This window comes from Armigeres subalbatus, chromosome 3 (genome assembly GCF_024139115.2).
Source record: "Armigeres subalbatus isolate Guangzhou_Male chromosome 3, GZ_Asu_2, whole genome shotgun sequence".
Lineage (NCBI taxonomy): Eukaryota > Metazoa > Arthropoda > Insecta > Diptera > Culicidae > Armigeres > Armigeres subalbatus.
The window spans coordinates 422,421,961-422,441,663 of NC_085141.1; the positions used below are offsets into that span (position 1 = coordinate 422,421,961).

General features: G+C 38.6%; 1 protein-coding gene and 1 pseudogene across 3 annotated transcripts in view; one reads left to right on the forward strand and one right to left on the reverse strand.

Annotated features, from left to right (window-relative positions):
• Nucleotides 1-19,703, reverse strand: part of LOC134227355 (uncharacterized) — a 125,231-nt gene that overhangs the window by 39,158 nt on the left and 66,370 nt on the right. The gene's annotated exons all lie outside the window — the stretch shown is intronic.
• On the forward strand, nucleotides 1,133-1,783 carry LOC134221404 (ribosome biogenesis protein NSA2 homolog; annotated as a pseudogene).

Here is a 19,703-nt window from a genome sequence, read left to right on the forward strand (position 1 = left end):
CACGTTGGTCCTCTACAGTTGCTTAATATTCTTATTCACAACCACTCATCACCCTACTCCCAGTTTCTTCGTCGACAACGTCACTCTTTCTTCTGTCGAACAACTACTTTTCCACGACTCTCCGCCTTTTAAAGCTCCCAACCACAGTTTTCACAATTTAATAATTTTAAAGCCCAGAATTTAGCCATGCACCAAACAATCGAACACCCACGCACGTTGCCTTATCTAGCAACCAACTCAACGCTAACTAACTGGGACCCATCAACTTACTAAAAGACTAGAGAGAAGAATCACTAAACTACGGCCACAATGCACTTTGCAGCGAACGATTACTAATGAGAACAGGAACTTGATAGGGACTAGAACTTCAGTAAAGTGGCAATTATGACTTCTTTGGTACGAGTACGTAAATTCAGAACCGAACCGATCCGAAACGGTATATTCTTTGGCGGATGCTCGAGAGAAACTATGTCGCCTTCTGTGTGCGCTAGAATCGAATGGCAACTGCCGACCAAGCTGGGTGAGTAATAAACACACGCGCCATCACCACCAGCACCGACGAAGTCTCTCTCTGCGTCTCAAACAAATCAGCTGGTCCTACTACTGAACTGACTGATGGGGCTGCTGTCGCTGCGGCTCTGCCTGGTATCGCAATAGCATTTGGCAAGTGAGTATTTATTTTGCTCACATTCTCTCGAATGCGCTCACGCTAAAGCTGGTTCACAGAAAAACGTTGGCGTTAAAGATTAAACACTAAACATTGGACTTGACCCAAGCTGCGTACAAAAGTGAGATTGCTTGAGCTAGACTAATCACCTATTGTTAGATCAAGTGCAATGGCACTAGTAATCAACAATTGATTGAGTGGCCATCGATGTGTTAACTTTAATGGTGATAACGCAACATTATCAGCAACGTCAAAATGCTGATCTGTTTGAAAAACAAAATTTGGATATTGGGGAAGGTATTCGTTCAGGATTTGCCTATAGGTGACAATATGACCAATGACCATGGTACATCTTACCCCATGACACGCCCTGTGAAGGTGTCTACCTGGCGTTACGTATATAAATTACGACTTCCTGTTTGTAAAGCGGTAGCAGTGATCCACAGTTCATTAGCATTAAGTAAGATCTGCCTCTGACCGGACCATTGCACAGCCCCCAAAATGCCGCAGAACGAGTACATTAAGCGTCATATCAAGCTGCATGGCCGGCGACTCGATTGAGGAACGCAAGCGGAAACGGGAGGCTCGCGAGCCCAAGAAGCGGGCCGCCATGGCCAGAAAGCTGCGCGGCATCAAAGCTAAGCTGTTCCAGAAACGACGCAACGAGAAGATCCAGATGAAGAAGAAAATCCAAGCACACGAAGAGAAAAAGGTCAAGAAGACCACCGAAAAGGTCGAAGATGGAGCCATTTCGTCGTATCTGTTGGATTGTGGTGTGCAATCCAGCGCCAAGGTGCTATCCAATATGACTAAGCAGAAACGGAAGGAAAAAGCTGGCAAATGGGACGTGCCCATCCCGAAGGTTCGCGCCCAGGCAAATTCCGAGGTGTTTAAGGTCATTCGCAGCGGGAAGCGTGGAAGCGAATGGTCACGAAAGTCAAATGTTTCACCAGAAAACCGCCAAAGTACGAAAGATTTATCCGGCCGATGGCCCTGTGTTTGAATGTCACCCACCCTGAGCTGAAGGCGACGTTCCATCTGCCGATTATCGGTGTCAGGAAAAATCCTTCCTCGTCCATGTACACCAGCCTGAGGGTCATAATTAATCGATCATAATGAATGTGATGGAGGTGAACATCTCCGAACACTAATCGATTAATCGACAAAATCGATTATTTTGAAAACATTGCAAACAAATTTGTTTGCGCCGTTCTACATTGTTTTCGAATTTATAATTCTACTAGCTTTATTTTAGACAATTCAAGAGTTTCTGAGAACATAATTTCCAGATTTAAAAATTATATCTCAAGAGGAAGTACTTCCTCTGCTTTCAATATAAGTGACAAGAACTTTTTCTTATGACACACTTTTTTCCTTTAGATAGAACATGGGTTTTTTTTAATGCTGACCTAATTTTGATTTCATGGTCGAATCGGCGAATGTCAACGATCAATTTTTGTTAAGTAACGTAGCATTTTGTTGGTTGAAATGCGTTTGAAGTTGTTAAACAAGATTTGGACACCTGCGTGACCATATTTGAAGATTTAGATCTAGGCTAATCGTGACTCGATTTTAACCGAAGTTCAGATATTCCTTGTATTTTACCATATCAAAGTTTCGACAATATTTAAAGCCTAGATTATTTAGAAATGGGGCACTTCATTTTCGAGATACTAGCGTTCTAACGGTCGGATATGAAAGTTTTTTACAGCGTTTCATAATTAGTAAACCATTCTTTCAAGTCTATTTTTTTTACGTGGTTTCAAAATATTCACCATGGAGGAAGAGAAAAGAAAAATAATTATGCACAGTCCTGCAAAATCCATCTGCGTCAAAAGCCGGATTTTACTCTTCATTCAGTCTCTAGATTTAGCCAGCTGCCATTGTAGCCTGGAAGTGCTACAATGGTACTACAATAGTAAAGTCCAGTTCAACCCAAAAATCTGAATCCATTAAATTGTCCTCAGTTCCATACAATAGAGTAATTTTTGGTGATTATTAATCAGAAACTGAAGATGCAGGGAGCAGTCACCAATGACATCGGCCGTATGAAGAATTGGTGGAATCAGCTAGCCAACATTATGACTGGAGAAGGTGTACGCTGACTGACAAGCGGCAGCTAAAGGAAACTGTGAGAATTTCTTCGAAATAACATGATTCGTTTGTCATTCATATGAAACAAAAATCATAAGGGTTGTGTACAAGACACGACCGCCCGACGTAAACTACGTAAAACCGTTTGGTGAAATGAAGAACCTAGCAAGTCTCATCATTCATGGATATTACGAAATTGTTCTTTTGAGACAACACTGGTTTCGAGCAATATTCAAATATAAAATCCAACGATGGCATTATGTTGCAGTGTAGCGGTAAAACCATAGAGCCAGCATCTGCATTTAATTGAAATACTATTGTGATATTCTGACTATCGAATGGTTGCTGTTGTGTTGGTGATTAGGAATCCGCATGATCTGAAATCTGTCCTTTTCAGGGCATTAAATTTTTCATTGGAGGAATTTGGTTTGACCGAGAGTAAATTCATGAGATTGTTGCGTTAAATCGGCAGCAGTAACGCAAAAATTCATAAGATTCAATCCATCATTTGACTTCTGCAGAGTTAGTGATTAAAAATCCATCGAAACATAAAGACGCTATTAGCGTTTGAAATCTATCCTAATTTCGTGATGGTTTCGAATTTGGAAATTTCCGTTTTACACCCTGTATCTGAGTCTTTCCTTTAGACGTAGTTTACGACAAAAAATATTTCAACTTAACCTTCCTCCCAAACATAATGGTGGTCCTGAAAAGAACCGATTCATTTCCACTTATGTGCCTCACCAACAGCATGGCGTTGATTGCCAGATTCAAAGATGCTATTGGGAGCACGGATGTAAAGATATACTGCTGTTGCCACGACCGCCACCACCACCTAACGAAAAATTTCATCCGCATCATCACTCATAAATCTCAATCAACGAGCCCTCCCGTGCGAACGAAATCGTCTGCAATTATAAAGGAATGCATCACGCTTAAATTTTTAATGCTAAAATGCATCATTCCACTCATTTGCCAAAACATCATTTTGGTTTAAAACGCATTCGAAATTAATTTGGGGCGATTTATTGCTTATAATAGAAGAGTGTCTAATATTTTAAGCGAGAAATGTCAATTCACTGTTTTTAACAAAGGAGAACAATAGATGCACCCTGTATCCGAGGCTTCCCCTTAGACATAGTTTACGTCAAAAGGCTGCTTGTAACACGGATGTAAAGATGTACTGCTGTTGACACGACCGCCATCACCATCGAACGAAAAAAATTTCATCTGCACCACCACAGCCGTTGTCGCTGGGACCGCTTCTGGACGCCTTGGTCCGCTTTCCATGAAATCCAGAATGGGAATGACGCGCGCATGCGAAACACGGGGCTTTTCATACACAGGAAAAACGAAGCAGTGGATCATAAGGCCTGTACCTAACTGCAATCTGATGTCCGTGTTGGGGATTTATGAACGAGATTGATTATTTCTGAATTTTTCACCCGGTTTGGAAAGAAATAAAATTTTCAATGGTTGGCCGTTGATATTAAATGGTTTTAATAAAATAAGAAAATTGGTGGAAAGTTTCGGAATCTATTAATAAGAAAATCTCGAAAATCCGTCGAAAGATAAAGTTGCTATTACCGTTTGAAATCTTACATGATTTCGTGACGGTTCACAATTTGGAAATTTTCATTTTGCACCCTGTATCCGAGGCTTCCCCTTAGACGTAGTTTACGTCAAAAATAACTTTTGTTCCATTCTTAGAAAATAAATAAATAAATACAAAAAGCAATATAGTTCTTGTTTCGTAATTCGTAGAATCTTAGTTGGAAATTAAATATCATGACAGGCGCCCACTGGACACGTTCTTTTATGATTCAGAACTGATTCCTTTTGTTTCATGACAAAATAAAACAAAGAATTTGCCTGTCATAAGACGAGTTTATACAATCCCATTGAATTCCACCACTTAATTGTATCTTGACAGATACGTATTTCGACCTCAACAGTAAGGCCGTCTTCAGTGTCTCGTACTCGTACTGGGATTGTATAAACTCGTCTTATGACAGGTGAAAACATTCCAATAAAAAGCTCAAAATAATTTTCTTATCAAAGAATTTATTTATTATCCCACTGGACACGCTCCATCATAACATTTGTAAAAGGTTTAGTCTCAAACCGAGGTAATTTGGAGTACTAAGACGAGTTTAGTACATTCCATTTAATTCCACTACGTTTTGTTATCTTTACAGATACGTATTTCGACCTCAACTGTGAGGCCGTCTTCAGTGTCTCGTACTTGACTCGACTTCGATTAAATGGAAAGTATTAAACTCTTTTTTTCATCATTATTACAGACGAATCTCGCACAACACTTTACAGTATCGAAAGCCTAATAGAAAGCTTTAACCCTTTCCTTTCCATGGTAGCTGTAGAGCTCCATCAAATTTTGCACCTTCCAACATTCATCGATTTATTCCAACAACAAAAAGCAGTATTTGGCACAACTTTATGGTTTCATTAGACTGCAAATATAATCAATTTTGAGTAAAAATAGTGAAACTATTGAAAACAATCAAGCAACTATTGATTTACAATCAACAACTTTTTTTTTCGTTCTCCACTAATTTAAGCTATGCCAAATAACTTTGCGCGTGCTTACTCGCAATCTACATGCTGATACATTTACACTTACATCAAACAACTGAAAACCAAAATACGCCGCTGCAAAGTTACGAGGTGAAAATGCTAGAAAGAGACAAAAGATAGGAAAAATAACACGGTGTGTAGTGCCTCCCGAGTCACCTTAACTTCTCGCGTCGAGATTTTCTATTGGCTTATAACACAAATGTCCACATTTTCGACTATTTGATTAATTTCAGGTCAACATTCTAGGGAACCTATATTTATTGATGCTTTTATAGCAAAAACCTAAAATAAAAAATCAAAACAAGTGCTGAAATCGAATTTTGAACTGATATTCAACAGACTTTGGGAGAGCTTCAAGCTAATTGTTCAGGCCGGTCACACTACAGCTCATTTATGATTTTTTGTTATTATCTTTTGAAATAGCTAGAGGCGTCAAAAAATATGGATTATTAAGTCAAATAATCGAAATCATTTAGAAAGCTGTTTTCTTTGCCCAACTTTCCTTGAGCTTTAATTCCTTGTTTTACGAAATAAAATAATAGAAGATTTAATAAAACTTTCAATAATTCAAAATCTTGGAAGCTCGATTAAGAAACTGGCATTTCAAAACAGGAAATTCGAGAAGTGATAAACTTAATCTTATAAAAAAAAATCACTTTAATATATATTAAAAAATAAAAAGTGAAAATTCGCATTGTAACAAATCTAACGAACTTAACGTTCTGATTCAGGCAAATAATGAACCTAGAGAAGTCAAGTATGTTTATTGATTAAGTATTGTTTGGCTTCAAGTGCCTGAGCCATGGCTCGATCTTAGTAGGAGCCGTTGGTATTTTTAAGACGAAACATATTTTTAAGACGCTTTTCATCGAAACAAAATATGTAGCAACAATAGTCATAGTCATCGGATGTGACCCAGTCAACACAACATCGTATTTGATGTGACATTAGATGCTAATTTGATTTGAACCCCGTTGGTTTGAACATCGTTCAACTTAAAAAGTGTTCAAACGACTTTTAGCACGTGGTTTGGAGAAAAAAAAAGAGAAACGGAACATCGTGACACGGAACGCAGAATCAAAACAAAACAGCAAAGAGAGCAGGCCGAAACCGGTTCATCTGATGCTCATAGAGTAACCAGAAGTTCAAATTAAATGATGAACCCCGTTAATATGAATAAGGTACCGTTCAAATAATTTCATAAGAATATGCCCATGGTAAAGAATCTGAGCCTTTCGAAACACTTAAATAAAAAATAGAAGTTCAGTTTCACACTTCACAAAATCAGACTAAATTGATCAACATGTGTATGGATCCGCGACGTAAGGCATAAGGACGTTACGCATTAGTGCGTTAGGCATAATTCAGCAATCTTTATATCGAAGGCTGTTCCTCGGGTCATTTTATGCCTATCGTCCGTTATGCCTAACGTTCGTTATGCCTAACCAAGGTGACCACTTAACTTCCATTTTAACATTCCCGCATATTTCCCGACTTTTCCCGATAATTTTTGAAAAATTCCCGATACATTTGAAGTTTTATGAAAACAAATCATATTATAATCTAAAAAAATCGTAAATAATTATATTTTCTACTAAAAGTACTCTTAATTGACGTTTTCTGTCATAAATTTATTTAGTTTTATTGTCTCAATCAATTCCTTGGTTAATTTGTGGTAAATTTTTAAACCCTCTAACTATTTTGAAAATCGATAGTTCTAGACCAACAGACGTGGAACTGGAGAGAATATTTGTTTACCGTTTTGTCCTTTTCAAATGTTACCTTCAAATTTCAGAGATGAGCCAGCCTAGGGATGCAAATCTATTTTTTATCTTAATTATAGAGATTTGCAGCCCTAGGCTGGTCTCATATCTTAAACTGCTGTAAATGACTTCTATAATCGTTGCTTACATTTTTTGGCGAGCTATTGTACTTTCAAGTCCATTCTTTAAAATATTAAACCGTATTCAAAGGAATTTACACAAAATAAAATGTACACAATGCAGATTGTGTGAAAACTTTCGAAGTTATAACACTCTGTCAAACGAATGTGTTGTAATTTTAAGGCGGGCCCCTCTTACACCATTATGTGAAAAGAAATAAAAAAGTAATAATTAAATTGAGTTTATTAATAATAAAGACAAAAATCTTCAAACGAAAAATGAAGCTTTTATTCGCTCAATTGATCTAAACGAAAACCGGTTTGTTTGAACTATACTTAGCGTGCCACATGCTTCCACTAGTTCAGACGCGGCATGATTGAGCGAGAGATAAGCACTATAATAAACTGCAAGAGAGCACCAACAGAGAGCCCGGGAGGGAGATACCCGTCCTAGCCGTCAACCCAAAAACTGTGGACTTGGGTCGTGCACATGTGTTGTGTATATTTACCGAACGAATGCCAATCCACCGACCACGCTTTCCTCTGGTCCTTTCCTCGAGACAACCTTCGACCGCCCGGGTCCGGTCCGGCACACGTAGGAATATGTTAACGAGGGTGCGAGTGAGAGTGTGTCGGAAGGGAACCACGCCATCATCATCCTCCGTGTAGGGTATCTGTTCCTATAACCAGAACAATAAGTCAGTGCGCATATGAGATGCATTTATTTCTCACCCAATAATCAAGAAACATGAGAATAATTATGCTCGGCTCACGTCAGTTTTAATTGATTACAATTTGGTAACTTCAAAAAAAAAATTGTTATCACATTATAGAAGTATTTAGCTAAAAAACATCATCACTGTCATGCACCTATTTCAATAACATTCAAAAACAGTTAATCCTATGTCTGTACCTATGTCAATAATACTGTTTCCAACATAAAATACGCACATTATTACTTGTGTGTATACGTAACGATATGATTGCAGTGATGCCGAATTCTTCAATGTTTTGTATTTGAGTTGAAATTTAATTACAAAATTCCAGTTTTGTTGTAGTTTTCCAACTTATCAGTTTAATTTTATGTTTGTCATAGCTTATCTCTTCGATATACCTTGTTTTACAAACATAAGAGTTGAATTTCACAATGAAAGTTTATTCAAGCATTTTTGAAATAAAAATCTAGGTCGGCAACCCTTGCAGATGCTGCAGGCCATGTAAATAGTTTGGAATACGGACAAGAATAATTTAGACGTTGTTCGAAATAAACCTATATCAAACTATAGGAAATCGCGTTAGTTTTTCAAATATGATTATATTTATAGTGAAAATGTGATGTGCTCTATGTGTTGTGAAGTGTATTTTGAAAGGATACATTTGTTTTAGCTTGAAATTGAGTGGAAAACAACGGCGTGAAATGAGATGAATCTGCTAGTAGCAATCGAGCAGTGCATCAAATCAACAGTTCAGAGGTAGGAAAATGAAAATAAATGTGTTTTATAATTTTGTTTTTAATAATTTGAGTCTTGTGAACTAAAACATTACTCAAACGGAATTTTAAATGATATTCCAAACATTGGAGAAGGTGGTCTATTCATTATTGTGTGCATACGATGTGAGAAATTGTAATCAAATTGATTTCTAATTTGGTTTATCGACGGTTGAGATTAATATACGGGCTGTTATTAATATGGGAGCAGATACCCTAGTTTACCAAAATACCGGGAATTGCGGCTCGATTGCAAGCGCAATAGGGTAGGATGGACGGAATGGATTTTGGGAAATCAGCCGATCCCCTACTTGCGTATACTGAAATTGAAAAGTTTTTCATTCCGCACCACCAGCAGCAGCAAATTTGAAGCCGATGGTTCTTCAGAATGCTTTTAGCGCACAATATCAATTAGTGGATTCCTTGAATAAATTAGTGGAACGACGGGTTGAGATTCACTTAAAAGTATCGAACTTTTAATTACACGGTGATATGCGTACCGAAAATTCGAAACGACTTGCTGTTGATGATTGGTCTACCGATGTAGACAGATTGTCTACAAGGGCAGTGCGCTGTTGCACCGACACATCTCTTGATGTCTTGTCATTTTCTCACCTATTCAGTTTCAACTACCATGTCATATCATCTTTATTAGTTTATCGAAAGACCAGCAACAGTTTAAGTTGATTATATTTTGTTACAAAATAACATTCACAATGTATCCATTTAGGTCAAATGAAAAAAAAAACTACATTTATATATTTCGCTTTTTGCCTTTTTGCTACAAAGTTATACGATCTGCAGATTTGCAAACATATTTACGTACACTAATTTGTGAGATTTTCATGCAAAAATCTAGGAACTTTTATAGCAATAAATGTAACTGTATTTGAAACTTGAAATTTAAAACACCTAGGGGAAGACACCCAGAAATCGCCCTCCCCCCAGTTTTCGCCCACCTATTTTAAAACTTTAATTTCTCGAAAACTAGTTGTTGGAAACAGTTAAAGTTCAGGTTTTTCATAATTGATTGATGCTTGTAAGGAAAAACTTTAACTGTAACTGTTTTCAACAACTAGTTTACGAGAAATTAAAGTTTTAAAATAGGTGGGCGAAAACTGGGGGAGGGCGATTTCTGGGTGTCTTCTAATACTATCTCTTTTTGCATATTTTGCTGACGATTCTATAAGATAGTACAGTATCCATTCCTTCTAATGGGCACATTAGTTGACCAAAATAGTTTAAATGAAGCGCTCAATCGCCATTCCAAAAATCAAGGTCAAAACCAATGACGCCTATTTGGGAAAAGTTTCTAGAATTGTATTAAAATCTGACAATTCTTTGTATTATTTTTATAGTTTCAATACATTATCTGTATAAAAAGCTTAATTTTTTTATATTATAACTGCACAGAATCTGTAAATGCCCAGATTTTATACAACATTTTGGGTTTATGTTTTGGTTATAGCTATATTGCCGTAATCTGAAAAAGGGACGTATACGCCATTTTCCAAAAATGATGCTATCAAGTAGTGTTTATCGAGTTCTTTAACAGAAAAATAGAAAACATGTATGTTATAATTTGGCGCAAACGTCGCTTTTTAAGATTACGGCAGTATTAGTAATTGAGGAAAATGGACGCATGATTTTCAATCAAACGCCTTATGAAAATTTGCCACAAGGAATCGGTATGAATTTTAATAGTTGCCTTATGAATGATGATTTTCATTTTAAAATAAGTAAAGGGCGGCAGACTGTGTTCGAACCACGGACTTCGGGGTCGGGAGGCCGGTATGTAGACCCCACGCCCATCGACGCTTTAATACTCGGGAAGGTGACTGCGTATAAAAAGTACTGTTGGTGGAATAATCAGACGAAGATTCATAAGGCGCTAGTTATGAATTTCGATAGTCCAGTTCGCTGGGTGATAAAATCATTAATGTGTGTAATATATACACATCTTAACACAAAACCAGAGACTTATCTTTTCATTGTAATTTAGTATTTATCCAATAACTCATTCCATAGGATGAATTCTGAAATGTTATGATGGACTTCGAGCACTATGTTTCCTCAACAAATGGCCGAATAGGACGTTTGACCGAATAGGTCATTTGGCCGAAAAGGACATTCAGCCGAATAGAACATTTGACCGAATAGGACATTTGGCCAAAAAGGACGTTTGTCCGATTAGGAGTTTGGCCGAATTGGCCGAAAAGGACATTTGGCCGAATAGGGCAATTCGCCGAATATGACATTTGACCGAATAGGACGTTTGGCCGAAAAGGTCTCACTTCTCTCTACTTATTTCCCACTTCTCACTGTGTAAAGTGAGTAGTGCGAAGTGAGAAGAGAGACGTCTTACTACTCACTTCTCATTTTGCACAGGAGTGAGAAGTGAGAAGTCCCAATTCTCACTTCCCATTTCTCACTTCTCACATTTTACAGTAAGAAGTGAGAAATGAGGAGTGAGAAGTGAGACGTCCCACTTGTCACTGTTAAAAGTGAGAAGTGCTATGTGAGAAGTGAGAAATGAGAAATGAGTAGTGCTAAGTGAGAAGTGAGACGTCTCACTACTCGCTTTTCAAAGTGAGAAGTGAGAAATGAGGAGTGAGAAGTGAGACGTCTCAATTCTCACTTTTTACTACTCACTTTTCACAGTGAGAAATAAGAAATGAGGAGTGAAAAGTGAGACATCTCACTTCTCACTCCTCATTTCTCACTTCTCACTATGAAAAGTCAGTAGTGCGAAATTAGAAGTTAGACGTCTCGTTACTTACTTCTCATTTTTTACTGTGAAAAATGTCCCATTCGGCCAGATAGGTTTCGACATATTGGCATTCGGCCAAATGGATTTCGGCCGAATAGGTTTCGGCCGAACGACTCTTCCCCCTTACACACCAACACATACACACATACATACATAGCCTTGTCTTGTCTTAGCACATACACAGCCAGTATTGAAAAGCATCCTGGAAATGTCGGTTGTTTTTCCGAGAATTTTCTTGTCAGCATTAATATTTGCAACATACCTCCGAACCTTCTATCAAAAGTTTGGTTATGGTGTGATCATAAGTATACGAGAAAGGCTAAAATTATGTTTCAAACAATTGCTTTTGAGTTGGAATATTGTGGGAACATTATCTTGAACTTGTAAACAGTATCTCAGTAGTGTAGACATAACTCGATAACTCACGTATTCGACATTTTTATATTCTTGGAAAGCGACAAAATGTATTTCCTAGTAGGTTAGTTATCACACAATCGCACAAAATAAATCACACCAAACCGCCGCCGTAAATCATTTCCAGTGAAACAATTTGATTACAGTAACCCAACCCTATTCTTCACACGCCATCGGCTCGAGCTCTTCTGGTCCCATCTATCGACCGCGACCCAAACTGCTCGCGTCATTTTCAGCGGAAAATGACGTATGATTTCGTTTCTCGCTAAAGACAGTTCCCCATTCGAACGACCACAGCCACATTGTTGCTAGCTGGTAGGTCGGCCCGCTCATACACGCAAACGGATTGAGCGACTTCCACTAATTACTCTCCGCATGTTTTATGTTGGATTTTGGAATGATTGTTTGTTCTCTAACATTACTCAGCTTCAATCACTTTCCTAAAAACGTTATGTAACTCATGAACCGTTGTGCAGCATCGTATAGCGTTTAATTGCTTCTCTGAATAATTATCATCAGGACATTCGTCTCACCTCCAGCCAGCTCGTTTCGTTCTCATCAGAGAACCTCGGAACTTGAGCAACCAACAATGATATGGTTTCATACTAAATACATCAAATATTCATTCGCAAGGGGCCTAACTGTTTGCTTATCATCGAAAGGACAGTGTACTGCAATTACTGGAGTACAGTGCCATCGATTCCGACTAATTGATTCCCATAACGATCATGAACTCATGCTGACCTATCTCACAATCTAGTGTAACCCCATAACTGGGTATGGAAGTCTGGAAGCAAAAGAAACAGCCAATTAATCCATTACTGAAGCCCCACAATTAGTACAGCCTCTTTCACATGGCGGTCATAATTGGCGTATTAACCCTGTGTCGATCTTCTGACTCTATATTTCAATTTGTATGAGGAAACGGGCTGGTATTCAGAATTGTCAACTGTAGTCCAACCTACTTTCGAGTTATAGTCCTTAATAACATGTCAAGTGTTAATGAGCTTGAATAATGAAGAGCTTCATTACTTTAATTTGTATTGGCCTATTGTATAGGTTCGAGAATTTCTGACCATTTTTTGGACAAAAACATTCTCGAACTAATAAATTAATTCCAATATGAACATAATGTGACAGAAGTGGGTTGGAATTTTCTAGTTTCTTGATCGTCAAAATAACTATCAGGTCATAATAATTAATCTCGAAAGACAGAGGGGCGATGAACTTTATAAATCAATTGACACAACTCACTCGATTCGTAGAAGCAACACAATATTAGCCCTATGACAGTGAATCAATTGAAGTGCACATGGGGGAGTGTCATAAATACCCACTTCATAAAAAAAATGTTAGAAATGTGTCGTGACTCACAGCGAGACACGATGATGTGATGGATATGGGGTCCGACAAACCACCAACCAACGCCAAAAGGGGTTTGAGGTCTCGATGATGAATCATTTTGCACTCGAAAGTGAAACCGGTCGTTCTCCGGCCAAACAATGCGATCAGTGACTTGTGACTTCTTAATTAATTAGCGGGAAGTCTACGGAGAAATGAAAAAAGTCACTCCCGGGAAATAATGGGGTAGTAAAGTTGACTCACGGGCTAATGCGAATCAATATTTAGAGATATGAATGATGCAACCAGTTTGTTGGCTTTTAAAATTAACTCATATGCGTCATTCTGAGACTTGATTTTATGGTTGATGGGAAGATATACTACGCTGATTGAAAAGTAAACAAATTAAGTTGAATGAAATATGTACCTTTATAGTTACTTCGAGTTAATGAAAAATGAAACTGAGCATGTTTCCAGAAACTAGATTAATCTTACGTATCAGTAAACTAGAACAACATTCGATTTAATTAAATTAAGCCTCTGAACGTACCGTTCACTCTTAGCTTCAATATAGATGCAAGCGGAAGGGACCCGACAGAAAATACTCAATCAAACAACAAAATTATTGCTCATTGTGCCCAGTGTGTCTAATCAACAATCATCCATTCACTGCTGTATTTGCGATCTCTATCCAATGATGAAAACTATTGAAGAAGACGCAATAATCTCCGCTACAGTGACGACGACTCCAACGCCATTGCCAGGGTGGTGTGACGATCGTCTCAAGATGCCATCTGAGCAGCTCGACGGCGACGGTCATCGCATCGCAGCGTGAGGCGGCAACACCACGTTTCCGTCTCCTGCCGAGTTTATGCTCTGACTGACGTATTCATCTACGGTAGGTTGCTACACAATGCGCAATGCGTCGCATGGACCGACTTCAGTGTAAGAAGTCCAAGACTGCGACAAAGGGAACTAAATCTGCCACGGCTATTATTTTAATTCGAGCGCTGATTGAATTATTGCTGGCTTGGAACTGCCCCTTCAAATTAATATTGGCTTGTCAAAAGCATCCCATCAACAGCAAATTGAAGCGACGACGACGACGACCGGAGTGACGGTTTGTCACGGTTGGACTGGTGGAAGTTTTTATGAATGAACTATCTTCAAGTAACGTCACTATGTTTTCTCTCTTTTGGTTGCCTCACCATCGGTTTCGATTAAGGCCAATGTTATTGACACAATGTTTATGGTCACGATGTTATCAGGAGAAACTGATTCCATTCGCCACGGTATCAGGTTTTGTTGATTCCATAATTGGACGTATTTCGTCACAGTATCCTGTTTACTTTAAAATTTTATGTTCGATGGCAATGACTCGATTGCGTCGTTCATTCACGAACTTTCGCCCAGAATAGGAAGCCACCAGAGCGGAAATTCAATAAGTAACCGTTGCCGTAACAGTTTGTATGCGTGTCATATTTAATCGATATCAATAAAAGCAGATTGCCTCATAAAAGCTTCATATCGTCATCGAAACCACAACACACTTCAGCATAAATTATATAACAATGGTACGTTATGGAGAATTGCTCTTTCCCGGAATGCACTTATCACCCAATCACACATGGCACCTCCAATGCAATTCCGAGGAAATCTAATGAACGGAGTTGAGGCGATTCTGAGAATAAGGCGCATTGCAATTTCTTCGAAGCGGAGGGTACTATCTTGCCGTCCTATCATTACGGATATATGTCCAATGTTCCAAGAAATGGATGATTTTGTCCATCAGCGTGTTTGATTCCTATCTCTACTTAGGTTCATTTTCCTGTTCGGCAGCTTGTGCAATGCCATGTACCCAGTGAGGACGAACGGAGAATTGATTTCTGAAGCTCATGGTTTTTAATTTGAGGCCGTAGCTCAGTGATGAGACGCATTACTACAAAGGCTTAACTAAAGGTTGTTTGATAAGAATCCTGGTCTAATCTAGTAATTTTTATTTTATTATGATGAAAGGTAACACGTTGTTCGGTTTCTTAGACGAATTCAGCTGAGAATTTAAAAAAAACACGACGAAGTACACAATTTCTTTTTGTTTCTTCTTTGTTGGCATCACATCCTCCAATGGGACATTGCTAGGTAGAGGTGTGCGCCGCCGCCGCCGACATTTTTCCATCGTTTAAAATTTATCACGCCAGTTTCTATAATTTTCCACGCCAATTCAAAATAATAAAAAATCCGCAGGATTTTCCGTGGAAATTTCGACGATTTATTGGAATTTCCATAGATTTTTCCGCATTGGCGTAACTAGCCTCGATGCCTATGAAGGCTATAGTCCCTCGATATATTTTCTCTAGTTTTAGCTTCTTTTCAAAAATTCTCGAACATTTTACCACCTCATTAGGCTATCTTAGTGGTAATGTGATAAATACGGTCCAACCACCTTAAGCAATTACGGATCAATCACACTGATCCATATTCTTTTTTCTCATGCATATGCTTTCTGCTGTAGTCCATAGTATCGAAGTATGTTTGTTTACCAGCCGATGATTGCTCCAACGATTCAAATTGATAGTGTATGGCTTTGCGTCTATGTGTAGTAGCGCTCGGCTGAAAGGACAATATGTAACGGGTCGCCGTCAGATTCCCACCGGTAGGCAGTGGAAATTTTTGCATATTTCATAAATATTCTATCTTTCTCAAATGAAGAAAAAATAATGCAACATTCCTCCAGAGATTTCGACAGAAGCTTTCCAAGCATATCGAAGGGAACCTCCAAGGATTCTGAAGGGAATAAACCAGTGATTCCGGCAGGAATGTTCCAGGGATTCCAATGAGAATCTTATGAATATCTTCCATCCTCTAGGAATTTCGACTTCCAGCAATATTCCAGGTATTTGAACGGGAATGTTCCAGTGAATCCGACGGAAATGTTCCAGGGATTCCAATGCAAAATGGAATCCTCTAGGAATTCCGACGAGAATATTCCAGGAATTCCGACGGGAATGTTCCAGGAGTTCCAACGAGAATATTCCAGAGATTCTGTCATAAATACTCCAGGAATTCCAACGTGAATGTTCAGAGATTTCGTAGGCAATGTTTCAGGGATGTAGAAGCATATCGTCGAAGGATTCCGAAGCAATCTGTCCAGGAATCGCGAAGTAATTCGTCGAATGATTCCGAAGCAAATCGTCGGAGGGATTCTGATCGTCGAGGGATTTCGAAGCAAATCATTCAGAGATTCCGAAGCAAAACGTCGAGAGACTCCGAAATAAATATTCCAGTGATTCTGAAGCAAATCGTCGAAGTATTCTGAAACAAATCGTCAAGGAATTCCGAAGCAAATCTCCCAAAGTTTCCGAAACAAATCTTCGAATGACTCCGGAGAAAATCCGAAGCAAATTAACGAGAGATTTTGAAGAAAATCCTTCATGAATTATGAAGAGTATCCCCCACAGATTTCCAAGGGTATCCCTTAACGATACCGAAAGGATTTAGTGTGAATTCTTCTGGATTCCAATTGGAATACTTCGATGATTCTGAAAAAAATTCTTTAGAGATTCCAATGAGAAATCGGATGCTAATTGGATGCTAAGCGGAAGTCTGCTGGAAAACTGTCACTCTAGTCCGTGATGGTTGACCACATGTCTTTGACTGCTGGCAAAGTATCACGTTTGCTTCGATTGAGATTTTGGTGGCTCTACTTTGCTGTTCGTATCAAGCTTACTTTAATGCTTTCAAATCAATTAGATATTGCCTTTTCATAATTAAAAACAAGTGCAGTTTCACTGCCACACAGGAATCTTTCTCGGAAATGAAAAGCTCATTTGTCTTCCTCTCATTTCACTATGATAGGCAAATGTGGCAGATAACTATTTTGTCTTCAAACTTTTTCAGTAATTAATTATGCTATGTGCTGAAAATTGATATCACTGCTAACTAACTTTTCAAATCTTTGCTAATTTTTTTTCTAGGAGGCTAACCCCTCCCCATTTAACAATTCGGTCATTTGAACCAAAAACGCCGTTCAGCTGAATAGGTCATTTGGCAGGAAGTTTGTTTGTTTTGCAGAAAGGGCTTTTAGGACTAAATGACTCTTTCTGCCAAACGACCATTTCGAACAAACGGCATTGTCGGCCAAATGATCTTATCGGTCAAACGACGTTGTCGCCCGAACGACCATTTTGGCCAAATCACATTTTCAGCCAAATAAACTGTTGCAAGTGCAAACAACTTTTTCGGTCAAATTACCAATTCGGCTGAAAGTACCTTTCGGCTATTTTTCGCTTTCGGCCAATGGTAATTTACGGTCTAACCATTTTCGAACTAATACCGTTTCGGATAAACGTTTAATGAAATTTGGCTAGATGACTTTTGGCCTAACCTGTTATTCTTGACATTACGGACATACGCCGAAAATTTTGTTCGGCCGACTGGCCATTTGGCCGCAAAAGTCGTGTGGTCAAAACGGCCGTTTGTCGGCCAAATGAAAATGTTATTTGGCCAAACGGGTGGATATTTTTGACCATATTACCCGTTCAGTAATCAACATTTGGCCTTTGGACCAAATGACATTTTAAACCAAATGGCCCCCCAACCATTTCGGCTGAACGACATTTCCGATCTTATAACCTATTCGGTGTTAGAGAAAAGTGCTTTTTCGGCCAAATTACCAATTCGGATGTATGTCGCTTTAGCCAAACAGTTTTCCGTTGAATAACCGTTTTGCCCAAACGTTCATTTCGGTCAAATACAATTCGGCTTGATGATTTTCAACTTAACGTATTATTTGGCCAAACGGCTTTCGTCAAATGATTTTCGGATAAATTACCTTTCCTCTTTAATAATTTTCCATTAAATTTTCGAAGAATTTCTGTAGATATCCAAAGAAATTCTTTCAAGATTTTTTTTTTCAATGAAATACCAAACGGTTTCCCGCAAAAAAAAAATGAAAATCACGTAAAGCTCTGAATAATTTTGGTAAAAATTTCGTAATATTCACCATGGAAACAACCATAAGTAAATCGAAGAATTTTAAAATCTTTTAATTTTGTAAATTTTTCCCCAAAGACGCTCAAAAAATAAATAATCGTTTCAACATTCAGCCATCCTAAAATAAAAATGTCACAAACTAAAACAACCGTCTCTCTGTTTCACAAGCATTTCCAATGCTGACATACGCTGAGACCATCAACCGAAGCTGTGAAGATTTTGAAGTCATCTCCGAGACTCCGCATCAAGCTCGAAGCTAACAACACAAAAGTTGACAACACAAATCGGTGACAACAAGTAACTTAGGGTTTCATTACGCTCTTGGAGACAGTGATTAACTCTTCAAGTACGCTACAAAACCATAATAAATAATTATATTATACTAGGGTTGACTGATGCTTACCTTCAGGTAACTCGAATTCATTGCGCAAAGTCAACAAGGGAGAAATCATCTCTCCAGACATTCATAAAGGTTTACATAATCAGTTCATGTCGAGTAGTACTCCTGACCAGGCTTGCCATAAGCTCCTCGCAGAGTGAAAAATGAGCAAGCGCACAACACTGAGCATAATCAAACCCGATTTTGTGCGTTGCAAAACAAGAGCCTGTCTGTTCATCGTTCTCTTGTGGTGCGTCACTCACTCTCACTCAAGCTGAAATAAGCCTCTACGATATTTGTCGCGAAAGCGTCGCTCCGGAGATTCAATGAATACTCTTTCATCCGATGCCTCACTCGTATAATATGTTTTTGTTGAGCCCTTCCTCAGTCTGTTTCTGTTTCTGCTTTCTTTAAGATATTCAAGGAGGATCAGAGCAGCAGGGACTATGTCCAAGAGCTAGACGCCCCTCCCCATACCTGGCGACCTGCCTAGGATGTGGTGGGGTTTGACAGTGGGCTCTGTTAAACTTCTACAAAAAGCTGCATGTATCCGTAAGCAGGTCCTATCAAAGCGATCGTGCGTCGCTCAAAGCAGTGATTCGTACAGTACATTTTTGCTGCTATTATCATGTCACATTGTTTGTACCGGACAGAATGTTGCACAACATTCTCTTGTGACAATTATAGTGTTGTAGACACATGCCATTCATGGCAATGAATGTATTACCTGCGAGTCGTTCGTATCATGCGACAATATTCGTGCCGCCTGTGAATGTATCGCTATCTATTATGATGGTAGTGCAAAATGAATGTTCTGAGCAGTCATAAAAGCTATGATGCTTATAGAAAAAGTAAATTAATAAACAATTTGTTTCGTTTGACTGCTTTGGCTGCACACTTATTACGTAAAGGCTTTTGGCGGGTGGGGTAAGAACAAAAATAATTTATAATGAAACAATTTTTCATAGGGGAGGGGGTTCAAACCCCGGAGAATTCACTTTCGTACTGAGTGTACATATCTTCATTTTATATCCCGAGTAAGATTTCTTAAAACAATAAATCGTCAAACGATGAGACACT